A 27,059-nucleotide genomic window follows, 5' to 3' on the forward strand; every position below is an offset into this window, starting at 1 on the left:
GCAGTGTGTGTCTATATAGTGGCAGTGTATATGTATATAGAAGCTGTGTATGTGTATGATGGATGTGAGTGTATATATAGTGGCAGTGTATGTGTATATAGTGGCTGTATATGTGTGTATGTAGAGGCAGTGTATATATTTATGATGGATGTGTGTGTATATACAGTGGCAGTGTATGTGTATATAGTGGCTGTATATGTGCGTATGATGGCCATGTGTGTATAAAGGGGCAGTGTGTGTATATAGAGGCAGTGTATATATTTATGATGGGTGTGTGTATATATAGTGGCAGTGTATATGCATATAGTAGCTGTGTATGTGTATGATGGCCATGTGTGTATAAAGGGGCAGTGTATGTGTATATAGAGGCAGTGTATATATTTATGATGGGTGTGTGTATATACAGTGGCAGTGTATGTGTATATAGTGGATGTATATGTGTGTATGATGGCCATGTGTGTATAAAGGGGCAGTGTGTGTATATAGAGGCAGTGTATATATTTATGATGGATGTGTGTGTATATACAGTGGCAGTGTGTGTATATAGAAGCAGTGTATATATTTTTGATGGCTGTGTGTGTATATACAGTGGCAGTGTATGTGTATATAGTGGCTGTATATGTGTGTATGATGGCAGTGTGTGTCTATATAGTGGCAGTGTATATGCATATAGAAGCTGTGTGTGTATAAAGGGGCAGTGTGTGTATACAGAGGCAGTGTATATATTTATGATGGCTGTGTGTGTATATACAGTGGCAGTGTATGTGTATATAGTGGCTGTATATGTGTGTATGATGGCAGTGTGTGTATATATAGTGGCAGCAGTGGCGTACCAAGGGGGGGCGGGGGGTGCAGCCCGCCCCTGGTGCCACTCTTAAGGGGGTGCCAGGGGTGGACTGCACCCCCCGCCGCCGCTGCTGAGGTCCGGGACACTCTGCATTTACCTATAAGAAAGGGGGGGGGGGGAGATGGGGGGGAGGGGGTGCTCTGCATTTACCTATAGGGAAGGGGGGGGAGAGGGAGGGGGGTGCTCTGCATTTACTATAGGGAAGGGGGGGAGAGGGAGGAGGGGTGCTCTGCATTTACCTAAAGGGTAGGGGGGGGGAGGGGGGGTGCTCAGCATTTACCTATAGGGAAGGGGGAGAGAGGGGGGGTGCTCTGCATTTACCCATAGGGAAGGTGGTAGATGGGGGGGTGCTCTGCATTTACCTACAGGGAAGGGGGGGAGAGGGAGGGGGTGCTCTGCATTTACCTATAGGGAAGGGGGGGAGAGGGAGGGGGGGGTGCTCTGCATTTACCTATAGGGAAGGGGGGAGGGGGGTGCTCTGCGTATACCTCTAGGGAAGGGGGGGAGAGGGGGTGCTCTGCATATACCTAGGACTGTGCGGTATGACCATATGTGTATCACGGTATTTTTTTAACTTACGGTGGTTCCACGGTATATACCGGTATTCCCCCCCCCCACCCCCCCAAAAATCATGTGACCCGCCAGCACTGTTCTGCTCCCCCCAATTAATGATCAGCCCAGCGGGGTACTACTCACATATGTCAAGCACTGCTGCCCTCCTCCTCTTTGTTGGGGGCCCGCCGGCGATGGAGCTCACTGTACGCCAGTGGTCTCCATCCTGCAGACCTCCAGTTGTTGCAAAACTACAACTCCCAGCATGCCCGGACAGCCAACGGCTGTCTGGGCATGCTGGGAGTTGTAGTTTTGCAACAGCTGGAGGTCCGCAGGTTTGAGACCACTGCTGTACGCTGTATACGGCTTCATACATGACAGTGGGCTCAGCCTTTCACTGGTAGGGGCAGGGCATCGCTCTGGCCGGTGATAGGCTGACGGCTGTCCGGCGTTCCCATCCCCAGCGACATGGGTGAGTTAAAAGTTTATTTTCTGTATCTTTTGCAGCCCGGGCATAGGTATACAGCGTACAGCAGTGGTCTCAAACCTGGCAGTCCGGGCATGCTGGGAGTTGTAGTTTTGCAACAGCTGGAGGTCCGCAGGTTTGAGACCACTGCTGTACGCTGTATACGGCTTCATACATGAAAGTGGGCTCAGCCTATCTCTGGCAGGGGCGGGGCATCGCTCTGGTCGGTGATAGGCTGACGGCTGTCCGGCGTTCCCATCCCCAGCGACATGGGTGAGTTAAGAGTTTATTTTCTGTATCTTTTGCAGCCCGGGCATAGGTATACAGCGTTCAGCAGTGGTCTCAAACCTGCGGACCTCCAGCTGTTGCAAAACTACAACTCCCAGTATGCCCGGACAGCCGTTGGCTGTCCAGGCATGCTGGGAGTTGTAGTTTTGCAACAACCGGAGGTCCGCAGGGTGGAGACCACTGGCGTACAGAGAGTTCCATCGCCAGCTGTCCGGGCATGCTGGGAGTTGTAGTTTTGCAACATCTGGAGGTCTGCAGGTTGGAGACCACTGGCGTACAGTATAGAGTTCTAGCGCCCAGCGGCCCCCAACAAAGAGGAGGAGGGCAGTGCTTGACATATGTGAGTAGTACCCCGCTGGGCTGATCATTAATTGGGGGGAGCAGAACAGTGCTGGCGGGTAACATAGGATTAGTTCCCCGATGTGGGGACAGCACTGTGCTAGGCTGATAATACATTCCCGAGGGGGAGGGGCCCAACCGGTATTGCGGTATGGGGGGAAATCCATATTGTGCAGCCCAAAAAATTTGGTATTCGGTATGAACCAGTATACCGCCCAGCCCTAGATATACCTATGGGAAAGAGGGGGGGGGGGGTGTAGCTCTGCATATACTTATGGGAAAGAGGGGGTTACCTGGCTACCTACCTACCTGCCCTTTTACTGTGCAGGACACCAAGGAGGGCATTATTACAGTTTGTGGGCCTATAGATGGAAAGATTGTGTAGAGGACTGGAGGGCACTGAAAATATGCAGAGTCTGATATGTTTTTCCTGCAGATGTTAAGAGATCCACATGGCGGTCTTATCCGGACGGAGAAGAAAAGGAAAGAGGACGCCGCTGATCAGAAAAGACGTAATTGTGAGTCCCAAAATGTAACTGTAATCGCTTATATGATGTACAGATCCTGTGTACAGCTGATATCTACCGCCATATGGTCCTGTATATAATCACTTATATTGTATACAGATCCTGTATAGTATACTGGTCTGTGTATAGTGGTTTTATTCAGTACGGTATGGTGGTATTATCCAGTTATTGTGTGGTGATATAGATTTACTCCTTGTATACCAGTATTATTGGTTATAGAAATTTACCTACGTTAAAGTGTTTCTTACATATATAAATTTTAGTTTATTGTGTGTGGGATTTGGGTGAAATAGGAGTGTGGCAGAAGTTTGACGAGCTGCAGGGGCCCTTGCTTTTTTCTTGGTCCGGGGGCCCCGAGTGTTGTCAGTCCGCTCCTTGGGGAGGGGAGGGAGGGGGTGTAATTAAGGGGGGATGCGTGTGTGTGGGGGGGATTCCAAACAAAGGGTCCGCCCCGAGTGCCAAATGCTCTAGGTACGCCCCTGAGTGGCAGTGTATATGCTTATAGAAGCGGTGCATGTGTATGATGGCCATGTGTGTATAAAGGGGCATTGTGTGTGTATATAGAGGCAGTGTATATATTAATGATGGATGTGTGTGTATATACAGTGGCAGTGTATATAGTGGCTGTATATATGTGTATGATGGCAGTGTGTGTATATATAGTGGCAGTGTATATGCATATAGCAGCTATGTATGTGTATGATGGCCATGTGTGTATAAAGGGGCAGTGTATATGTATATAGAGGCAGTGTATATATTTATGATGGATGTGTGTGTATATACAGTGGCAGTGAATGTGTATATAGTGGCTGTATATGTGTGTATGATGGCAGTGTGTGTCTATATAGTGGCAGTGCATATGTATATAGAAGCTGTGTATGTGTGTATGATGGCCATGTGTGTATAAAGGGGCAGTGTATGTGTATATAGAGGCAGTGTATATATTTATGATGGATGTGTGTGTATATACAGTGGCAGTGAATGTGTATATAGTGGCTGTATATGTGTGTATGATGGCAGTGTGTGTCTATATAGTGGCAGTGCATATGTATATAGAAGCTGTGTATGTGTGTATGATGGCCATGTGTGTATAAAGGGGCAGTGTATGTGTATATAGAGGCAGTGTATATATTTATGATGGCAGTGTGTGTCTATATAGTGGAAATGTATATTCATATAGAAGCTGTATATGTGTGTATAATGGCAGTGTGTGTCTATATAGTGGCAGTGTATATGCATATAGAAGCTATGTATGTGTATGATGGCTATGTGTGTATAAAGGGGCAGTGTGTGTATATAGAGGCAGTGTATATATTAATGATGGATGTGTGTGTATATATACAGTGGCTGTATATGTGTGTATAAAGGGGCAGTGTGTGTATATAGAGGCGGTGTATATATTAATGATGGATGTGTGTGTATATACAGTGGCAGTGTATGTGTATAGAGTGGCTGTATATGTGTGCATGATGGCAGTGTGTGTATATATAGTGGCAGTGTATATGCATGTAGAAGCTGTGTATGTGTATGATGGCCATGTGTTTATAAAGGGGCAGTGTATGCGTATATAGAGGCACTGTATATATTTGTGATGGCTGTGTGTGTATATACAGTGGCAGTGTATGTGTACATAGTGGCTGTATATGTGTGTATGATGGCAGTGGGTGTCTATATGGTGGCAGTGTATATGCATATAGCAGCTGTGCATGTGTATGATAGCCATGTGTATTTAAAGAGGCAGTGTATATATTTATGATGGCTGTGTGTGTATATACAGTGACAGTGTATGTGTATATTGTGGCTGTATATGTGTGTATGATGGCAGTGTGTGTCTCTATAGTGGCAGTGTATATGCATATAGAAGCTATGTATGTGTATGATGGCCATGTGTGTATAAAGGGGCAATGTATGTGTATGTAGAGGCAGTGTATATATTTATGATGGCTGTGTGTGTATATACTGTGGCAGTGTATGTGTATATAGTGGCTGTAAATGTGTGTATGATGGCAGTGTGTTTCAATATAGTGGCAGTGTATATACATATAGAAGCTGTGTATGTGTGTATGATGGCCATGTGTGTATAAAGGGGCAGTGTATGTGTATATAGAGGCAGTGTATATATTTATGATGGCTGTGTGTGTATATACCGTGACAGTGTATGTGTATATAGTGGCTGTATATATGTGTGTATGATGGCAGTGTGTATAAAGGGGCAGTGTATGTGTATATAGAGGCAGTGTATATATTTATGATGGCTGTATGTGTATATACAGTGGCAGTGTATGTGTATATTGTGGCTGTATATGTGTGTTTGATGGCAGTGTGTGTCTATATAGTGGAAATGTATATTCATATTGAAGCTGTGTATGTGTATGATGGCAGTGTGTGTCTATATAGTGGCAGTGTATATGCATATAGAAGCTGTGTATGTGTTTGATGGCTATGTGTGTATAAAGGGGCAGTATGTGCATATAGAAGCTTTGTATGTGTGTATGATGGCCATGTGTGTATAAAAGGGCAGTGTATGTGTATATAGAGACAGTGTATATATTTATGATGGATGTGTGTGTATATACAGTGGCAGTGTATATAGTGGCTGTATATATGTGTATGATGGCAGTGTGTGTGTATATATAGTGGCAGTGTATATGCATATAGAAGCTGTGTATGATGGACATGTGTGTATAAAGGGGCAGTGTGTGTATATAGAGGCAGTGTATATATTTATGATGGGTGTGTGTATATATAGTGGCAGTGTATGTGTATATAGAGGCAGTGTATATATTTATGATGGATGTGTGTGTATATAAAGTGGCAGTGTATGTGTATATAGTGGCTGTATATGTGTGTATGATGGCAGTGTGTGTCTATATAGTGGCAGTGTATATGCATATAGAAGCTGTGTATGTGTATGATGGCCATGTGTGTATATAGAAGCAGTGTATATATGTATGATGGCTATGTGTGTATAAAGGGGCAGTATGTGCATATAGAAGCTTTGTATGTGTGTATGATGGCCATGTGTGTATAAAAGGGCAGTGTATGTGTATATAGAGACAGTGTATATATTTATGATGGATGTGTGTGTATATACAGTGGCAGTGTATATAGTGGCTGTATATATGTGTATGATGGCAGTGTGTGTGTATATATAGTGGCAGTGTATATGCATATAGAAGCTGTGTATGATGGACATGTGTGTATAAAGGGGCAGTGTGTGTATATAGAGGCAGTGTATATATTTATGATGGGTGTGTGTGTATATAGTGGCAGTGTATGTGTATATAGAGGCAGTGTATATATTTATGATGGATGTGTGTGTATATAAAGTGGCAGTGTATGTGTATATAGTGGCTGTATATGTGTGTATGATGGCAGTGTGTGTCTATATAGTGGCAGAGTATATGCATATAGCAGCTGTGTATGTGTATGATGGCCATGTGTGTATAAAGGGGCAGTGTATGTGTATATAGAGGCAGTGTATATATTTATGATGGATGTGTGTATATATAGAGGCAGTGTATATATTTATGATGGATGTGTGTGTATATACGGTGGCAGTGTATGTGTATATAGTGGCTGTATATGTGTGTATGATGGCAGCCTGTGTCTATATAGTGGCAGTGTATATGCATATAGAAGCTGTGTATGATGGACATGTGTGTATAAAGGGGCAGTGTGTGTATATAGAAGCAGTGTATATATTTATGATGGCTGTATGTGTATATACAGTGTCAGTGTATGTGTATATAGTGGCTGTATATGTGTGTATGATGGCAGTGTGTGTGTCTCTATAGTGGCAATGTATATGCATATAGAAGCTGTGTATGTGTGTATGATGGCCATGTGTGTATAAAGGGGCAGTGTGTGTATATAGAGGCAGTGTATATATTTATGATGGCTGTGTGTGTATATACAGTGGCAGTGTATGTGTATATAGTGGCTGTATATGTGTGTATGATGGCAGTGTGTGTATATATAGTGGCAGTGTATATGCATATAGAAGCTGTGTATGATGGCCTTGTGTTTATATAGAGGCAGTGTAAGTATATAGAGGCAGTGTATATATTTATGATGGATGTGTGTGTATATACAGTGGCAGTGTATGTGTGTATAGTGGCTGTATATGTGTGTATGATGGCAGTGTGTGTCTATATAGTGGCAATGTATATGCATATAGAAGCGGTGTATGTGTATGATGGCCATGTGTGTATAAAGGGGCAGTGTATGTGTATATAGAGGCAGTGTATATATTTATGATGGATGTGTGTGTATATACAGTGGCAGTGTATGTGTATATAGTGGCTGTATATATGTGTATGATGGCAGTGTGTGTCTCTATAGTGGCAGTGTATATGCATATAGAAGCGGTGTATGTGTATGATGGCCATGTGTGTATAAAGGGGCAGTGTATGTGTATATAGAGGCAGTGTATATATTTATGATGGATGTGTGTGTATATACAGTGGCAGTGTATGTGTATATAGTGGCTGTATATATTTGTATGATGGCAGTGTATGTGTATATAGAAGCTGTGTATGTGTGTATGATGGCCATGTGTGTATAAAGGGACAGTGGGGGACATGTATCAAAGATTTTACCCCTGTTTTGTGTGTATTTTTTTGCGCAAAATTTTGCGCAAGCCCTTTTTTTGCGCATTTTTTTGCGCACGTTTTGGTAGAGCATGTCCTCCAGATGTGGCTGAATCAGGGTACCTTGGAGTGACATCTATAGTACACATGGATTTATTACCTGCGTTCTTTTCCTTTGCACCAAAAATTTTGACGCAAGTGCGTCTTTTTCCCCGTAAATATAAGCCAACTTTAACTGCACGTAGCAATCCTTTCTATTTCTGAAGGAAAGTTCTACTAAGGAACCACCAGAATGTTTTTACTTCCCGATCTCAATTCCTCATTTGGTTTGCTTTCTATTGCTTTTTACTCCTTGGTTATTCCAAAGCACTTTTAAAATAATTTGCATATAGAATATTTGTTTACTGTTCAGTTATTCATTAGATCACTTGTATATTGTTATTTTATGATCCAAAAATTTAATACATTTACATAGGAAATGTTTGATAACTTATCATTGCACAAGCTCCGTCACATTAAAATAGCTTTGTAATCCACTTAACACTTTAGATCATTCTCCTTTTTATTTTTACAATTTACTGCTTTCCGTTATACTTTTCCCCAGCGCCCGGTAAGATGGTGGCTATCACTGATAGCCAGCCATCTTACCATGTGACCACGGGGGGGGGGTTTCATCCTCCCCCCCCCAGCGATCGCTGCTATCAGCTAGTCAAATCTGACTAGCTGATAGCAGCGTTTCGCTATGAGAATACTTAGCAGCGCTCTGCTAAGTGTCCCTTACCCGTCCCCCAGCGTCACTTACCCGGCCATGCGGTGTCATGAGCGGTCCCGGCGCGAGCGGTGTCCTCCAGGCGGTCCCGGCGGTGGTGCGTCCCGGCGGTGAGTTTGCAGCAGCAGGGCGGCATCTTCATTGGCAGCAGTGAGATCGCCGTAAAGCGATCTCACTGCTGCCTCTGGGAGTTTCAAAACTGCAACTCCCAGCATGCCCAGACAGCCTTTGGCTTTCTGGGCATGCTGGGAGTTGTAGTTTTGCAACATCTGGAGGGCCACAGTTTGGAGACCACTGTATAATGGTCTCCAATCTGTGCTCTTCCAGATGTTCCAAAATTACAAATCTCAGCATGCCCACTCTGTCGAGGCATGCTGGGAGTTGTAATTCTGTAACATCTGGAAGACCACAGATTGGAGACCATTATACAGTGGTCTACAAACTGTGGACCTCCAGCTGTTGCAAAACTACAACTCCCAGCATGCCCAGACTGCCCAAGCATGCTGGGAGTTGTAGTTTGTCAACATCTGACCCTTCAGATATTGCCGAAATACAACTTCCAGCATGTCTGGCCATGCTGGGAATTATAGTTTTTCAACAGCTGGAGGCACACTAGTTGGGAAACATTGTTCGTTTCCTAACTCTTTTTCCCAACCCGTGTGCCTCCAGCTGTGCCTCCAAACTATAACGCCCAGCATGCACTGACAGACCATGCATGCTGGGAATTGAAGTTGTGCAACAGCTGGAGGCACACTGGTTTGGAAACACTAAGTTAAGTAAAAAACTTTCAAGTGTTTTGCAACCAGTGTGCCTTCAGCTGTTGCATAACTACAACCCTCAGCATGCACGGACTGCCAAAGGGCATGCTGGGAGTTGTAGCAGTATGCCTCCAGCTGTTGCATAACTACATGTTCCAGCATGTCCTTCTGCTGTCACTGCATGCTGAGATTTGAAGTTTTTGCAACAGCTGAAGGCACACTGGTTGCAAAACGCTGAGTCTGTTTCCGTGTTTCGCAACCAGTGTGCCTCCAGCTGTTGCAAAACTACAACTCCCAGCATGCACGGACAGCCAAAGGGCATGCTCGGAGTTGTAGTTTTGCAACAGCTGGATGTTTCCCCCCCCCCCGTCCCCCCAATGTGAATGGACAGGGTACACTCACATGGGCGGAGGTTTACAGGGAGTGCTGCAAGATTGAGATGCAGCAAACTCGCTGTCAACCCCCGCCCGTTTGACTGTACCCTAAAAACACTACACTACACTTAAATAAAATAAGTAAAAAACACTATATATACACATACTGCTACACAGCCCCCCTCCCCAATAAATATGAACAACGTCTGGTACGGCACTGTTTCCAAAATGGAGCCTCCAGCTGTTGCAAAACAACAACTCCCAGTATTGCCGGACAGCCATTGACTGTCCAGGCATGTTGGGAGTTTTGCAACAGCTGGAGGCACCCTGTTTGGGAAACACTGGCATAGAATACCCCTATGTCCACCCCTATGCAAAACCCTAATTTAGGCCTCAAATGCACATGGCGCTCTCACTTTGGAGCCCTGTCGTATTTCAAGGCAACATTTTAGGGTCACATATGGGGTATCGCCGTACTCGGGAGAAATTGCCTTACAGATTTTGGGGGGCTTTTTCTCCTTTTACCTATTATGAAAAGGAACAGTTGGAGTCTACACCAGTATGTTAGTGTATAAAAATTAAATTATTTACACTGACATGCAGGTGTTGCCGCATACTTTACATTTTCACAAGAGGTAAATGGGAAAAAAGATCCCCATTTTTTGGGACACAATTTAGCCAGAGTACGGAGATACCACATATGTGGGCGCAAAGTGCTCTGCGGGCGCACAACAAGGCCCATAAGGTAGAGTGCACCATGTACATTTGAGGTGATTTGCACAGGGGTGTCACAGATGTTAAATGAAGAATAAGGACATTGGTATAATTGATGTGTTATAATTGGGTGCAAAAAGTGGTATTATTGTGAGATTAAAACTCTACATAATGAAGAAAAAAAATTCTAAAACTAATAACGAGGACACAATTACTGTTTAGGTGCAGATACGCTGCAGACAAAGCTCCTACTAAATAGAGCTGCGGTGTAAATTTATGTTCTGAGGAGAATTCTAAATTTAAAAGCAATTCAAGAAAGTAGCTGCACAAGAATGATAAATTTAACGCAGCTGCGCCAAATTTACACAACAGGCAGAGGGGTAAAATACTTCTATTATACACTGGAAATGATACATGTCCCCCAGTGTGTGTATATAGATGCTGTGTATGTGTATGATGACCATGTGTGTATAAAGGGGCAGTGTGTGTATACAGAGGCAGTGTATATATTTGTGATGGGTGTGTGTGTATATACAGTGGCAGTGTATGTTTATATAGTGGCTGTATATGTGTGTATGATGGCAGTGTGTGTATATATATATATATATATATATATATATATATATAGTGGCAGTGTATATGCATATAGAAGCTGTGTATGTGTTAGATTGACATGTATGTATAAAGGGGCAGTGTGTGTATATAGAGGCAGTGTATATATTTATGATGGCAGTGTGTGTCTATATAGTGGCAGTGTATATATTTATGATGGGTGTGTGTATATACAGTGGCAGTGTATGTGTATATAGTGGCTGTATATGTGTGTATGATGGCAGTGTGTGTCTATATAGTGGCAGTGTATATGTATATAGAAGCTGTGTATGTGTGTATGATGGCCATGTGTGTATAAAGGAGCAATGTGTGTATATAGAGGCAGTGTATATATTTATGATGGCCATGTGTGTATAAAGGGGCAGTGTGTGTATATAGAGGCAGTGGGGGGACATGTATCAAAGATTTTACCCCTGTTTTGTGTGTATTTTTTTGCGCAAAATTTTGCCCAAGCCCTTTTTTTGCGCATTTTTTTGCGCACGTTGTGGTAGAGCATGTCCTCCAGATGTGGCTGAATCAGGGTACCTTGGAGTGAGTACACATGGATTTATTAACTGCGTACTTTTCCTTTACACCAAAAATTTTGCCGCAAAAGCTGTTCTTTTTTTGCGCACATATAAACCATCTTTGACTTAACGTAGCAAGATGCTCTAAATCATTGATTCTATTTTCCAAACAGTGGATTGAGGAGATGACTATATTTACCCGCAATTTATGAAGCTCATTGCACTTGATTGATAAATTTAGCGCTTCTGCACATAATTTAGAATTTGGGAAAAGGGGTAAACTGCTTCTACCATACACAAATAATGATACATGTCCCCCAGTGTATATATTTTTATAATGGGTGTGTGTATATACAGTGGCAGTGTATGTGTATATAGTGGCTGTATATGTGTGTATGATGGCAGTGTGTGTCTACATAGTGGCAGTGTATATGCATATAGAAGCTGTGTATGATGGCCATGTGTGTGTATAAAGGGGCAGTGTGTGTATATAGAGGCAGTGTATATTTTATGATGGATGTGTGTGTATATACAGTGGCAGTGTATATAGTGGTTGTATGTATGTGTTTGATGGCAGTGTATGTCTATATAGTGGCAGTGTATATGCATATAGCAGCTGTGTATGTGTGTATGATTGCCATGTGTGTATAAAGGGGCAGTGCATGTGTATATAGAGGCAGTGTATATATTTATGATGGCTGTATGTGTATATACAGTGGCAGTGTATGTGTATATAGTGGCTGTAGATGTGTGTATGATGGCAGTGTGTGTCTATATAGTGGCAGTGTATATGCATGTAGCAGCTGTGTATGTGTGTATGATGGCCATGTGTATATAAAGGGGCAGTGTGTGTATATAGAGGCAGTGTATATATTTATGATGGATGTGTGTGTATATACAGTGGCAGTGTATGTGTATATAGAGGCAGTGTATATATTTATGATGGCTGTATGTGTATATACAGTGGCAGTGTATGTGTATATAGTGGCTGTATATGATGGCAGTGTGTGTCTATATAGTGGCAGTGTATATATATATAGAAGCTGTGTATGTGTATGATGGCCATGTGTGTATAAAGGGGCAGTGTGTGTATATAGAGGCAATGTATATATTTATGATGGATGTGTGTATATACAGTGGCAGTGTATGTGTATATAGTGGCTGTATATGTGTGCATGATGGCAGTGTGTGTCTATATAGTGGCAGTGTATATGTATATAGAAGCTGTGTATGTGTATGATGGCCATGTGTGTATAAAGGGGCAGTGCATGTGTATATAGAGGCAGTGTATATATTTATGATGGCTGTATGTGTATATACAGTGGCAGTGTATATATAGTGGTTGTATGTATGTGTTTGATGGCAGTGTATGTCTATATAGTGGCAGTGTATATGCATATAGCAGCTGTGTATGTGTGTATGATTGCCATGTGTGTATAAAGGGGCAGTGCATGTGTATATAGAGGCAGTGTATATATTTATGATGGCTGTATGTGTATATACAGTGGCAGTGTATGTGTATATAGTGGCTGTAGATGTGTGTATGATGGCAGTGTGTGTCTATATAGTGGCAGTGTATATGCATGTAGCAGCTGTGTATGTGTGTATGATGGCCATGTGTATATAAAGGGGCAGTGTGTGTATATAGAGGCAGTGTATATATTTATGATGGATGTGTGTGTATATACAGTGGCAGTGTATGTGTATATAGTGGCTGTATATGATGGCAGTGTGTGTCTATATAGTGGCAGTGTATATATATATAGAAGCTGTGTATGTGTATGATGGCCATGTGTGTATAAAGGGGCAGTGTGTGTATATAGAGGCAATGTATATATTTATGATGGATGTGTGTGTATATACAGTGGCAGTGTATGTGTATATAGTGGCTGTATATGTGTGCATGATGGCAGTGTGTGTCTATATAGTGGCAGTGTATATGTATATAGAAGCTGTGTATGTGTATGATGGCCATGTGTGTATAAAGGGGCAGTGCATGTGTATATAGAGGCAGTGTATATATTTATGATGGCTGTATGTGTATATACAGTGGCAGTGTATGTGTATATAGTGGCTGTATATGTGTGTATGATGGCAGTGTGTGTCTATATAGTGGCATTGTATATGCATATAGCAGCTGTGTATGTGTGTATGATGGTCATGTCAGGGGCGGACATATTACTTGTTCAGCCGGTTCGCTGCACAGGGGCCCAGCGTGTTAGGGGGCCCACCTAGTAGCCCAGGTCACAGCCTGGGCCTCACAGACTGGGCCCCTGCAGGGCCCCCTGCCAGTACTTCATACTCTATGCTGCAGCAACAGGTCCCGGACCTGCCGCTGACAGCAGTAATTTACCTCGGCCGGAAGAGATGGGAACAGACGTGCCCCGCGCAGGCACGCACGTCTGTTCCAAGCCCCTGATGTCACGTGTCATGGCCTCTGACCCTGGCAGAAGCGACAGGAGCAGCCAACCCTCCCGCCTCACACGGCCGCATCGCTGAGCAGATAAGGTGAGGAGAGCGACGGTCGGGTGCAGGGCGTGGGGGGAGGGGATTGTAATGATGATGAAGAGGACAGGAGGGGTGTTGAAGAGGTTGGTGGTGTAATGATAAGGAGTATTGGGGGTCTGGGAGAGCGTAGTGTTGATAAGGAGGACCAGAGGGGGGGGGTCAGGGGTGTAGTGATTAGGGGGTTTAATGTTGATAAGGACTGGGGGGTGTCAGCTGTGTAATATTGATGAGGTGCTTAAGGTATATGAGGTGATGAGGAGACTGAGGATGGAGTGCATGGGGTGTATGGGGTGAAGAGGATGGAGTGCATGGGGTGTATGGGGTGATGAGGAGACTGAGGATGGAGTGCATGGGGTGATGAGGAGACTGAGGATGGAGTGCATGGGGTGTATGGGGTGATGAGGAGACTGAGGATGGAGTGCATGGGGTGATGAGGAGACTGAGGATGGGGTGCATGGGGTGTATGTGGTGATTAGGAGACTGAGGATGGGGTGCATGGGGTGATGAGGAGACTGAGGATGGAGTGCGTGGGGTGATGAGGAGACTGAGGATGGAGTGCGTGGGGTGTATGGGGTGATGAGGAGACTGAGGATGGAGTGCATGGGGTGATGAGGAGACTGAGGATGGAGTGCATGGGGTGATGAGGAGACTGAGGATGGAGTGCGTGGGGTGATGAGGAGACTGAGGATGGAGTGCGTGGGGTGTATGGGGTGATGAGGAGACTGAGGATGGAGTGCGTGGGGTGTATGGGGTGATGAGGAGACTGAGGATGGGGTGCATGTGGTGATGAGGAGACTGAGGATGGGGTGCGTGGGTTGTATGGGGTGATGAGGAGACTGAGGATGGAGTGCATGGGGTGATGAGGAGACTGAGGATGGGGTGTATGGGGTGATGAGGAGACTGAGGATGGGGTGCATGGGGTGATGAGGAGACTGAGGATGGAGTGCATGGATTGTATGGGGTGATGAGGATGGAGTGCATGGGGTGTATGGGGTGATGAGGAGACTGAGGGTGGAATGCATGGGGTGATGAGGAGACTGAGGATGGAGTGCATGGGGTGATGAGGAGACTGAAGATGGAGTGCATGGGGTGATGAGGAGACTGAGGATGGAGTGCATGGGGTGATGAGGAGACTGAGGATGGGGTGCGTGGGGTGTATGGGGTGATGAGGAGACTGAAGATGGGGTGTGTGGGGTGTATGGGGTGATGAGGAGACTGAAGACGGGGTGTGTGGGGTGTATGGGGTGATGAGACTGAGGATGGGGTGCGTGGGGTGTATGGGGTGATGAGGAGACTGAGTATGGGGTATATGGGGGTGATGAGGAGACTGAGGATAGAGTGCATGGGGTGATGAGGAGACCGAGGATGGAGTGTGTGGGGTGTATGGGGTGATGAGAAGACCGAGGGTGGGTTGTGTGGGGTGCATGGGGTGATGAGACTGAGGATGGGGTGCGTGGGGTGTATGGGGGTGATGATTAGACTGAGGATGGGTTGTGTGGGGTGTATGGGGGGATGAGACTGAGGATGGGGTGCGTGGGGTGTATGGGGTGATGAGGAGACTGAGGATGGAGTGCGTGGGGTGTATGGGGTGATTCAGTGGTGTATAGTGGTTGGCAGTATTATATTAATAGAGTACAGTGGTTGGCAGTATTATATTCAGGGGTACAGTATTTGGCAGTATTATATTCGGGGGGTACAGTGGTCGGCAGTATTATATTCAGGGGTACAGTGGTTGGCAGTATTATTTTCAGCGGTACAGTGGTTGGCAGTATTATATTCAGGGGTACAGTGGTTGGCAGTATTATATTCAGGGTACAGTGGTTGGCAGTATTATATTAATAGAGTACAGTGGTTGGCAGTATTATATTCAGGGGTACAGTATTTGGCAGTACTATATTCGGGGGTACAGTGGTTGGCAGTATTATATTCAGGGGTACAGAGGTTGGCAGTATTCAGGGGGTACAGTGGTTCGCAGTATTATATTCAGGATTCAGGGGGTACAGTATTTGGCAAGGTTATAATGATTATTGTCATCATACAGAGGATGAGGATCTACTGACAAATTAAGGAACCAATGATGTCCAGGTGTCAGACTCTGCAGAGAAGATGGAAGAAATCCTGGTGTCTGGACCAGATGAAGAAGAAAAGTAAAGACAACAGAGAAGACGTCACTCAGGTCAGTGATATCATTGTGTATTTTCCTAACTGTCCCATCAGAGCTGTAGTCACTTCAGACATGATGGGAGTTGCAGCTTTCCAACATCTGGGGAGCCACTTGAACCAAGGTGATTGGTGGGGTCCCATGAGTCAGACCCCCACCATAAAAATGGGCTGTTTATTTTAAAATGCCTGGGCCTATTTTTGGTCCCAATCTGGCCCTGCCTGTAAGTCACTTCTATCACTAAGGATAAGAAGGCAAGGAACATGGGGTTGCCAAGGGGTGTCGTGCTAAGTCCAGGGGTGTGAATGTAAAGGGGAGCACTGCCCTCTGCCTCCCAGCTAGATACGGGTCAGGCTGACCCATGGGAGTACTCACTGGGCCACACACTGAGAGGGACAGAGGCCACCCGGAGCCCACCTCAGGAGCCGTTCCATTCCTGTGGTGGAATTGGCAAGTGGCGACACTACACGCGCGGGGTAAGTGGAGGCCCTCCGGTGGGGTCTAGGTACATGAGGGGGCCCAGGCACACTCTTTGCACAGGGGCCCTCTGCTGTCTGTGTCCGCCCCTGGGCCATGTGTATATAAAGGGGCAGTGTGTGTATATAGAGGCAGTGTATATATTTATGACGGATGTGTGTGTATATACAGTGGCAGTGTATGTGTATATAGTGGCTGTATATGTGTGTATGATGGCAGTGTGTGTCTATATAGTGGCAGTGTATATGTATATAGAAGCTGTGTATGTGTATGATGGCCATGTGTGTATAAAGGGGCAGTTCATGTGTATATAGAGGCAGTGTATATATTTATGACGGATGTGTGTGTATATACAGTGGCAGTGTATGTGTATATAGTGGCTGTATATGTGTGTATGATGGCAGTGTGTGTCTATATAGTAGCAGTGTATATGTATATAGAAGCTGTGTATGTGTATGATGGCCATGTGTGTATAATGTGGCAGCAGGGGGGTGGGAAAAAAAAAAAAAAAGGACTTGTCCAAGGGATTAAAGCGGAACACAATCTACTTGTCCCTCAAGAAAATCCACTTGTCCTGGTAGATAAAATAATTTCAACCAAAATAGTATGATCCACTCCACTAGACCACCAGGGGTGGTTATAAGATCCCTTTAGACACTGCTGTCAACTTTGACAGTGGTGATCTAATGGTTTAATAGCCGGCCACAGCGATCGAAGCATGCCAGGCTATTAGCGGTGGGAGAGCTGTAGCTAGCTCCATTGAGATTTTTTATGCATCATAAAAAACGCCGAAAAAACTGTCCCAGCTTTTTCCTGCGCTTTGTCAGTTTTTCTTGTGTTTTTTTATTGCATTTTTGCTTGTGTGTGGAAACAAAAAAAAATTACTAAATATTTTTTTTTATCTTTTAAATTTAGATACGTGAATGCAGAGGACTATGTCAGATTTTGTGGATTGGAATGATGAACAGCGTTCTTTTTTTTTATGTCAAGGGGTTAACGAGGGCTGTAGGGGAGTGTTTTTTTTAAATAAAATGTTTTTTTTCATTGTGTTGTGTTTTTTATAATTGAATTTTTAGGCTTAGTAGTGGAAGCCATCTTGTAGACAGAATCCATTACTAAGCTGGGGCTTAGCTTTAGCCCCCAAAACAGCTAATGCCAACCCCCAATTATTACCCCAGTACCTACCGCCACAGGCTGTTGCTGCTTGGTTGGTATCTGGCCGATACTGAAAAAATTAGGGAACCACACACTTTTTTTATTTATAAAAAAAACACATAGGGTTCCCCCTATTTTCAGTATCAGCCAGATACCAACCAAGCAGCAACAGCCTGGCGTTACCAGGGTCCCCAGCCTAAATAACGCCAGACTGTTACCGCCTAGGCCCAGGAGCGCCATTTTTGACGCTCCGGGCCTGTTGGTACCAGCTCTTCCTGGCACCCCTGTGGTGGTGGGTACCGGGGTAATAATTGGGGGTTAGCGCTAGCTGTTTTTGGGGCTAACGCTAAGCCCTGGCTTAGTAATGGATTCTGTCTATAAGACAGCTTCCCCTACTAACCCTGAAAATTCAATTATAAAAAACACGGACACATTGAAAAAAAATTTTAATAAAAAAAAATCACTCCTCCACAGGCCTCTTTAACCATTTTATTGAAATAAATAAATAAAAAAACGCTAGTCATCGTCGAAGTCCACCGAATCTGAAGAAATATGGGTTAGTACATTTTTTGTGCTCTCCCCTGGGAAGAGCGCACATAATGCAGCGTGTTATTAAAAAGGGAGCCTCCAATTGTTGCTAAACTACAACTCCCATCATAGGGGGCTGTAGTTAAGCAACAGCTGGAGGCACACTGGTTGCAAAACACTGAGAGTTTGTTACTTAACTGTTAGTGTTTCCCAACCCGTACGCCTCCAGCTGTTGCCAAACTACAACTCCCAACATGTGCGGTTTGTCAGTGCATGCTGGGAGTTATAGTTTTGCAACAGCTGGAGGCACACAGGTAGGGAAACACTGAGTTAGAAAACAGACAATGTTTCCCAACCAGCGCGCCTCCAGTTGTTGCAAAACTACAACTCCCGGCATGCCCAGGCAGTCCAGACATGCTGGGAGTTGTGGTTTTGTAACATCTGGCCCTTCAAACGTTGCCTAACTACAACTCAAAGCATGCCTGGACAGTCTGGGCATGCTTGGAGTTGAAGTTTTGCAACATCTGGAGGGCTACAGTTTGGACACCACTACTTAGCGGTCTCCCAACTGTCCTCCTCCAGTTGTTGCAAAACTACAACTCCCAGCATTCCCTTCGGCTGTCTGAGCATGCTGGGAGTTGTAGTTTCCCAACCTGTGTGCCTCCAGCTGTTGCAAAACTTCAACTTCAAGCATGCCCAGACTGCCCAGGCATGCTGGAAGTTGTAGTTCGGCAACATCTGAAGGGCCAGATGTTACAGAACTACAGCTCCCAGCATGCCTGGACTGTCTGGCCATGCTGAGAGTTGTAGTTTTGCAACATCTGGAAGAGCACAGATTGGAGACCACTGCACAGTGGTGTCCAAACTGCGGCCCTCCAGATGTTGCAAAGCTACAACTCCCAGCCAGTGGCCCCTCGAGATTGCTGCCCCCTAGAATGGTGGAGCTCCACCATTCACTAACCTTGACTGTCACACACTGTGAGTACACAGCATGTGAGCTGCGGGGACGCGATCCACTGCAGGCCGGCGCGATGACGTCACATCATCGCGCCGGCGCCCGGAAATCCCGTCCCCGCGGCCAGCATACTGTAAGTACTAAGAGTATGCTCAGGGGATTTGGGGGATAGAATATGTGCCACTGTTAAGGGCACTATATTGTACAGGAGGAGTGGGGAGGGGGATTTAAAAACTTAGGGGGGAATTTTTAATGTGAGGGGCTGCAGGGCAAAGCACTGGGGGCACTATATGTGAAGAGCACATGACAGGGGGGCCCCCTGTGCTGTGCCCCTCACATATAATGCCCCCTGTGCTGTGCCCCACACATATAATACCCCCTGTGCTGTGCCCCTCACATATAATGCCCCCATGTGCTGTGCCCACACATATGAATTATATGTGTGGAGGTCACAGCACAGGGGGTATTATATGTATGGGGCACAGCACAGGGGGCATATGTATGGGGCACAGCACAGGGGGCATTATATGATATAATGCCCCCTGTTCTGTGCCCCACACATATAATGCCCCCTGTGCTGTGCCCCACACATAATGTCCCCTGTGCTGTTCCCCTCACATATAATGCCCGTGCTGTGCCCATCACATATAATGCCCCCTGTGCTGTGCCCCTCACATATAATGCCCCCATCATGCGCCCCTCATATATAATGCCCCCATCCTGTGCCCCTCATATATAATGCACTATCATGCGCCCCTCACATATAATGCTCCTGTCATGTGCCCCAAACATATAATGCCCCCTGTGCTGTGCCCCTCACATATAATGCCCCCTGAGGGGACAGGACAGGGGGCATTATATGTGAGGGGCGCATGATGGGGGCATTATGTGTGAGGGGCAAAGAACGGGGGCATTATGTGTGAGGGGCAAAGAACGGGGCATTATATGTGAAGGGCACAGCACGGGGCATTATATGTGAGGGGTGCATGATGGGGGCATTATACATGAGGGGTGCATGATGGGGGCATTATATGTGAGGGGCAAAGAACGGGGGAATTATATGTGAAGGGCACAGCACAGGGGGCAATATATGCTAGGGGCACAGGGCATTATTATGTGAGGGGAACAGGACGGGTCATAATTATTATATGTAGGGGCACAAGATGGGGCATTATTACTATATGTGAAGGCACAGAGTGTTCTGCATTTCAGAAGTATATTGTAGATTCTGAGGAATTTCTGGGGTGGTACGTTTTTTTATGGGCCACAAAACATTTGGGTATTTTATTCAGAGGGTGCACTGCACAGCAAGTTATATTCAGAGAGTGCAGTGTGTGGTAGTATTAAATTTAGAGGGCACAGTGTGGTAGTATTATATTCAGAGGGCACAGTGTGTGGTAGTATTATATTCAGAGAGTGCAGTGTGTGGTAGTATTATATTCAGAGAGTGCAGTGTTTGGTAGTATAAAATTTAGAGGGCACAGTGTGGTAGTATTATATTCAGAGGGCACAGTGTGTGGTAGTATTATATTCAGAGGGTACAGTGTGTGCTAGTATTATATTCAGAGAGTTCAGTGTGTGGTAGTATTATATTCAGAGAGTGCAGTGTTTGGTAGTATTAAATGTAGAGGGCACAGCGTGGTAGTATTATATTCAGAGGGCACAGTGTGTGGTAGTATTATATTCAGAGGGTACAGTGTGTGGTAGTATTATATTCAGAGTGTGTAGTGTTTGGTAATATTAAATTTAGAGGGCACAGTGTGGTAGTATTATATTCAGAGGGCACAGTGTGTGGTAGTATTATATTCAGAGAGTGCAGTGTTTGCTAGTATTAAATTTAGAGGGCACAGTGTGTGGTAGTGTTATATTCAGAGGGTGCAGTATATGATAGTATTATATTCAGAGGGTACGGTGTGTGGCAGTATTATATTCAGAGGGTACAGTGTGTTGTTTATTCTGGGGTACAGTGTGTCAGAATTATATTCAGAAGGTATGTGCCAGTATTATATTCGAAGAATACAGTGTCTGGCAGGTTTATAATAATTATTGTTTTCATATAAAGGATCAGAATCCGCTGACATTGTGAGGAGCCATCTGGGCGTCAAGTTCTGCAGAGAGAAGATTTAGCTGGAACAAGTCCCGGTGGTATGTAGCATCTGAATTAGATAAGGAAAGACTATAGAGAAGATGTCACCTGTAGTCACTGATATCATTCTGTATCCTCCTGTGTGTGTCCCTTCAGAGCTGGAGTCACTGAAGAAGTTCTGCAGTAATGATGGGTGAAACAACAACTCCCAGCATCCCCTTACCACTGCTTAGGTCAGACTAGGAGCTGTAGTTTTAAATGGTAAAAACTTCTTTAGCACTTTCCCATTCTGTGGCAATTGGTATATTTGATTATTATTCTGACATGTGAGCACGGCCTAAGAGTCTTAAACAAGGTTAGGACTGTATGATACATTAAATAATATTGTAAGTTCCATAAGCAACATCTTATTTTCTGTCCGCCAACACAAAATACTCTAATAGTGCCCCTCCCGAGACTCTACTCTGGATCCGCCCCTGCTCCCAGCATGCCCAGACAGTCAAAGGCTGTCTGGGCATGCTGGGAGTTGTAGTTTTGAAACTACTAGAAGCAGCAGTGAATATCACTTTACGGCGATCTTCACTGCTACTTCCACTTACCTGCCGCAGCTGCCTTCTAGACGGTCCCCGGTCCATGCCGTCCCCGCCGGTCCCACAGCAGGTATGTGCCGCGGCCCCCCGCAGCTTCCGGGATCCTCCTACCCCGCTCTACCCGACTTCTAGGTGCTGGAAGAGCGGCGGATCTGAACTTTAACCCCCCAGAGTCAGCGATCACTGTGATTGGTCCACAGGGACCAACCACAATGATCGCTGACCAAGACCATCCACAGTTGGTCCTGGGGGGGCTTGCAGAAGTTGTCCCCCGCTGGTAACAGCGGGACTTCTGCCAGTTAGCCCGTGTGATCGCCGGGTTAACTGCATGACATATAAAAATGTCATGATCCGCGAACTACCTGCACATCATGACATTTATATATGTCATTCTGCAGGAACAGGTTAAATTGGGGAGCCACTGATGTAATGCGGATCGCAGCAAATCTCCAAAATGATCTGCTGCGATCTGCATTTAAATTAAAAAGCTGGTGGTACATGCAGCTACATCACGCTGCCACCGGCTTCTATATAGACTGTAAAGATTCATAATCCCTGCCGGGAGAGGGGAGCTCTGATTGGAGAATAGCTATTGACCAATCAGAGCTCTCCTCTCTAGGCGGCGGGGATTATGAATTATGACAGTGTATATAGAAGTGTCAGCGCAGTGAAGCCGCATGTATCGCCGGCTTTTACAGTTAATAAATGCGGATCGCAGCGGGTCTCTGGATAATGACCCAGTGCGATCTGCACCTCAGCCCCTGGACTATAACTTCCATCATGGGCAGAGTCTGTCTATGATGGGAGTTTCAGTCCTTATTGTGTGAAAATACACACTTTGGTACGTGTCCTCCGAGGTGGTGTATATTTGCGCAAAAAAATGACACTTGCGTTCTTTTTGTGCGTCCAAAAAAAACAAACACAGTTAGTAAATCGATGTCTATGGGAAAAATGGCTCTACGGTACACCCGAAGGGTGACATCTGTAGAAAAGTTCCACCAAAAAAGACGCACATAAAGAACGCAGAAAATATCATTGCGCAAGATTTTGCGCAAGAAAATACACTTAAAATTACTCTATAAAGATTGATGAATCCCCCCATCATACATACACCTGCCACTGCCCCCTATATCATACATTACATACACACATCACACATACACCATACACACATCATATATGCACATACACTCACACCATAAATATACACCATACATATGCACACATCATACATACACCTGCTGCTGCCCACCCCACATCATACATTACATACACACATACACCATACACACATCATATATACACATACACTCACACCATAAATATACACCATACATACACCTGCTGTTGCCCACCCCACATCATACATTACATACACACATACACCATACACACATCATATATACACATACACTCACACCATATATTTGCACACATCATACATACACCTGCCACTACCCCCTATATCATACATTACATTCAAACATTACACATACACACATCATATATACACATGACACATACACCATACATATGCACACATCATACATATACCTGCCGCTGATACACCCCCCCCCCCCAATCATACATTACATACATATACAACCACCTGAGCCAGTGTGAGGTGAAATCCCCAGCCCGTGCAGTGCAGTATGTCTCCTCACACATGTCCTCTCCCCTCCCCCTGCTCAGTATTTTCCCCTGTGAAAACTTGAAACCTCCCCGTTATAAATTAGGTCCTGTGTAGACAGAGCAGGGGAGGGGAGGAGCTGTGTACATCCTCATTCTCCCCCTGTCTTGTATTATGCAGAGCTGAGCTCTCCATACTCCGGGAGGGGGGATGAGGGGGCTTGGCTTAATCATCTCCTGCAGACGTGCGACCTCGGGCTCTACCCTCGCTCCTCCTGGCTCTAGCTTCGGCAAACTTTGAAGAGCGGAGGGGAGGAGCTGTGAGGTGAGATCCCCTCACACCGGCTGGGGAGGCTCTGAGCAGCGGCCCCTGGCTACTGAAATCAGCTGAGGGCCGCCACCGCCCCCTCCATACACCATGAGCGCCGGTGTGAGGTTCAGACTTGCATAGGCTCCTGCGCCTCACACCGGCATAAAAGAAAAATAAGGGGGAAGTCGGTCTGTCCCTGCTTGTCCAATACAGGGCTAAATCTATGACAAATTCACCTGCCCAGCGCCCGAAACTACATGTCCCGGGCATTGGGCGATAGGATTTCCACATCCCTGCGCAGTGTGTGTATATTGAAGCTGTGTATGTGTGTATGATGGCCATGTGTGTATAAAGGGGCAGTGTGTGTATATAGAAGCTGTGTATGTGTATGATGTCCATGTGTGTATAAAGGGGCAGTGTGTGTATATAGAGGCAGTGTATATATTTATTATGGCTGTATGTGTATATACAGTGGCAGTGTATGTGTATATAGTGGCTGTATATATGTGTATGATGGCAGTGTGTGTCTATATAGTGGCAATGTATATGCATATAGAAGCTGTGTATGTGTATGATGGCAGTGTGTGTCTATATAGTGGCAGTGTATATGCATATAGAAGCTGTGTATGTGTGTATGATGGCCATGTGTGTATAAAGGGGCAGTGTGTGTATATAGAGGCAGTTTATATATTTATGATGGATGTGTGTGTATATACAGTGGCAGTGTTTGTATATAGTGGCTGTATATGTGTGTATGATGGCTGTGTGTGTGTGTATATATACAGTGGCAGTGTATGTGTATATAGTGGCTGTATATGTGTGTATGATGGCAGTGTGTGTATATATAGGGGCAGTGTATATGCATATAGAAGCTGTGTATGTGTATGATGGCCATGTGTGTACAAAGGGGCAGTGTGTGTATATAGAGGCAGTGTATATATATTTATGATGGATGTGTGTGTATATACAGTGGCAGTGTGTGTATATAGTGGCTGTATATGTGTGTATGATGGCTGTGTGTGTATATACAGTGGCAGTGTATGTGTATATAGTGGATGTATATGTGTGTATGATGGCCATGTGTGTATAAAGGGGCAGTGTGTATATAGAGGCAGTGTATATATGTATGATGGATGTGTGTGTATATACAGTGGCAGTGTATGTGTATATAGTGGATGTATGTGTGTATGATGGCCATGTGTGTATAAAGGGGCAGTGTGTATATAGAGGCAGTGTATATATGTATGATGGATGTGTGTGTATATACAGTGGCAGTGTATGTGTATATAGTGGCTGTATATGTGTGTATGATGGCAGTGTGTGTATATGTAGTGGCAGTGTATATACGTATAGAAGCTGTGTATGTGTGTATGATGGCCATGTGTAGGGCTGCAGCTAACGATTATTTTAATAATCGATTAGTTGTCGATAATTTTATCGATTAATCGATTAATTGGAAAAAATGTCAAAATGCCATAAAAAAGGGGTTCAGCTGATTCTACTTGAAAAACTATGTACAATGGCCATATTAAAAGTTTCTAGCATGTGATGTGACCAAATAGCAGCAATTTTATATTTTTTTATTTTTTTTTCAAGTTTAAACCGGTTGCTGTACAGGATCATTATTAATGATCCTGTACAGAAACCAGCATAATTTGATACTGCCGCATGGGTAACTATTAAACTATAAAAAAAAAAAAATGTTAATGATTCGCTAATATTTTAATAGTTCAGACAGTTAGCATGCGGTAGTATCAAATATTTAAAAATAATAATTATTTAACTTTTTTTGTATAGCTATAGGAAATGGGGGAGCTAATTTTTATTGGGGGAGAAGTAAAAGTAATTTTTTTTCCTTTTTTTTTATATAGCACTCCTATACACATGTGTATATGCAGACTGCAGAACATTGCTTTTACAGACCCCTTTAGACAACAGCCCCCCCCCCTTTAGACAGCAGGACCCCCCTTTAGACAGCAGCCCCCCCCTTTAGACAGAAGACCCCCCCTTTAGATAGCAGCCCCGCCCCCCTTTAGACAGCAGGGCCTCCCCCTTTAGACAGCAGGACCCCCCCTTTAGACAGCAGGGACCCCCCTTTAGACTGCAGAGACCCCCCTTTAAACAGCACCCCCCCCCCCTTTAGACAGAAGGGCCCTCCTTTAGACCGCAGCCCCCACCCTTGTAGACAGCTCACCTGCAGCTGTCCTCTGTCAGGGGCTGCCGCTCCGCTGCACAGTTCTCCCGTCCGCATCACGTTGTGCTATGGAGGACCATGTGACACACACGTCACTCCGTAACGTTACGTCGGGCGCAGGGGAGGAGGAGGAGTGACATGTATGTCACATGGTCCTCCATAGGACAACGTGATACGGACGAGAGAACAGGGCAGCGGAGCGGCAGTACGCGACAGAGTACAGCTGTAGGTGAGCTGTATACAAGGGTGGGGGCTGCGGTCTAAAGGGGGCCCTGCTGCCGCAGCCCGACATGTCCCCACTGCTGCCTTGCTCCTAGTGCAGCGCCGGGATATGTCTATTCTCTGCTGCTCATCTCTTTACCCGACAGAGATGAGCAGCATAGAATAAACATGTCCCGGCTGTGGCTGATTGCACTAGGAGCAGGGCAGCAGCGGAGACATGTCGGCTTCATTCATTCATTCAATGCCGCCACTGATGGCAGACAACGAATCGGGCGATTATTTGATAACGGGATTAGTCGACAACGAATCCCGTTATCGATTTTTTATCGATTGCATCGATTAATCGTTGCAGCCCTAGCCATGTGTGTATAAAGGGGCAGTGTGTGTATATAGAGGCAGTGGCCGACATTTATCATTGTCTTTAGACTGTTTTTTGTGTCTACAAAAAGGCGCAAGCAGGGTTTATTTGCGCCTTTTTGTTTACACATTTCTGCTGATTTTGAGTTGCAATCCACTGATTTTGGCAATACACATGATATAGAAGGGATTTATGAACTGCGCCTTTTTGTAAAAAGGCGCAAAGCCACTGAAAAGTCTCTAAAACTACACCATCCCAGACCTGGCGTAGATTTTTAGTGTATGTGAAGAGAGAAATTTGAGAAAATGTGACCTGCACAAAATGTATCATATGCTTTGTGAACATTTAATAAATATGGTGCTCCTACACATTACCAGCACACACAAAAATGCTTCACTTACACCTACAATGATAAATGTGGGCCAGTGTATATATTTATGATGGATGTGTGTCTATATAGTGGCAGTGTATGTGCATATAGAAGCTGTGTATGATGGCCATGTGTGTGTATATAGGGGCAGTGGGGGACATGTATCATTACA

The 27,059-nt window shown here is 44.9% G+C and overlaps 1 protein-coding gene across 1 annotated transcript in view; it reads left to right on the top strand.

Moving 5' to 3' along the window:
* The first annotated feature begins 2,958 nt into the window (after window positions 1–2,958).
* LOC130356604 (uncharacterized) overlaps window positions 2,959–27,059 on the top strand; it is a 122,852-nt gene continuing 98,751 nt past the window's right edge. The window contains exons 1-2 of the mRNA XM_056558367.1: window positions 2,959–3,010; window positions 21,191–21,273. The gene's annotated coding sequence lies outside the window, so the exon portion shown is untranslated. The remainder of the gene's footprint in view (window positions 3,011–21,190; window positions 21,274–27,059) is intronic.

The sequence above is a fragment of the Hyla sarda genome, chromosome 2 (assembly GCF_029499605.1).
Source record: "Hyla sarda isolate aHylSar1 chromosome 2, aHylSar1.hap1, whole genome shotgun sequence".
Taxonomy (NCBI): Eukaryota; Metazoa; Chordata; class Amphibia; order Anura; family Hylidae; genus Hyla; species Hyla sarda.